Here is a 1,900-nt window from a genome sequence, read left to right as displayed (position 1 = left end):
AACCCAGTGTCCCTCTACGCGCCTGCCTAAAATGTAAAAACCTTATTAGAGTTAAATTCATTGTATAAGGAAATAGTATTAGCAATAACTATACCAGTCTGTTATTGTTGCAGATGACAAAGTTTTCCCGTCATTTGTACAGTCCTCGCGCAATATTTGTTCGCGGGACATACGACACGCAAAGCAGTACATCAAAAAGTATGTATATCTGAGGTACATTGATGTGGACATTTTCAAACCATGTCCCGACGGTTACAGAAACACCTGGCTTTTTTGTGCACGTGCCCCTGTAGCACACAAAATACCCAAATTTGCCCTCTTTTCGTATAGTCTTTGGGACCTTGTGTACGGGGCACAATTGCTCGCTCGGTATTAGGCCATTTTCCTCCACAAAACGGACTCCTTGTTCATGCGTGCGCAGCTCGGTGTCAACACGCATAAGGCTCCACTCAAACTGTGTGGACCGCGTTACTGAAAAAAAATAATATATTCCAATATTAGAATGTCTTATTATTTTTATTATTACTCACCATTTGCAATTTCGCTCATTGTTTTATAATAATATTTTTAATTTCAATAACGCCGAATAACACGGAATACGTATTTTGTATAACTTCAAATTTTTAAATATGGGTATACATATAAAAAGTACCGTTATGCTTCCCAGCACACATATTAGATGGTATATTGAAATCGTTAATAAATATAAAGCCTTAATTTGTTTTATACTTAAATTTGTAAAATAATGATTTACCGGGATTTCCTCCACAGTATTTTAACATTTCATTCCTTTCCGTACTAGCGGCCTTCGGCCGCGCTTCAAAAAAATAACCTTGGTCGAGTCAACACCGGGGTGTTCAGGGTTTTTTTTCGTGTAGAACTCCTTTCTGTACTGGCGGCCTTCGGCCGCGCTTTAAAAAAATAATACTGGCCGGTCCAACACCGGCTACGCAATCCACAGTACTTTAGCATTGAACACCTTTTCGTGTTCACTTCATACATTTATTGCTATTTGTACTATAAATATTTTAAACAACATAATTGTTTAATGCCCTTGGCCAAGATTTGATGGTGGTACTACTGAAGAAGATTTTTTATTAACTTCAGAAAAGAAATATAGTAATTGCCAAACAGTAAAACCACCCCTTGAATTTATAGATATTCTATCAAAAATCGAAGATATTTWTACACAACATTTTGATTCTACTTGCCATAGGATCGGGTTTTCCCAGATATTATTTGAAAAAATGGTTAACGTAAAACCGTACTATTGTTGTAAAAGTTGTAATTCTGATATTATAAAATGTCTATTCATTAGAATTAGAACATATTTCCTAGTAAACGCTTTTAATAAAACTACTATCTACTACATTTCGTTTAATTACATCTCTGTGCCTAAAAAAGGCAGATTTCGATCAGGTGATCTCAGCTGTGAAAAATTCTTGAAAAACAGCTGATTCTTTTGTTACTTGTACGGTTATACAATGGTCAAAACCTACTGAACTCGATTAGCTGTCAAAGTTCAGTAGGTTTTGACGTTTAGCAATTGCCAGTGAGAGAGGAGTTAAACATCTCATTATCTCTGCCCAGGCAGTTTGTTTAGGTTTCCTAAATATTCTACTACTAAAACGGCCAAATGCTTTAGAAAAGGCACGAGTGTGTTGCCGTGTTATGCTATCCAATTTATTATTTTAAGTACGTTTTTGTTCAATTTTCAAATGTATTTCGGTTATTAAAATTCATAACATTTACCGTCGAACTGTCATCGTAACCGGTTGCTTTTCGCTCTTYRYTTWTTKRGTTTGTTAAAACGGTATAACGGTTTGTTCTGCGTTTATATTACGCTCGTGCTTTGTTTGTGAATTAATTTTTTATTGTTTTATATCTTTTCAATCACTTA

The sequence above is a fragment of the Bactrocera latifrons genome, unplaced genomic scaffold (genome assembly GCF_001853355.1).
Source record: "Bactrocera latifrons isolate USDA-ARS-PBARC rearing strain unplaced genomic scaffold, ASM185335v1 scaffold_319, whole genome shotgun sequence".
NCBI classification, from domain to species: domain Eukaryota; kingdom Metazoa; phylum Arthropoda; class Insecta; order Diptera; family Tephritidae; genus Bactrocera; species Bactrocera latifrons.
This window is presented reverse-complemented; position numbering follows the sequence as displayed.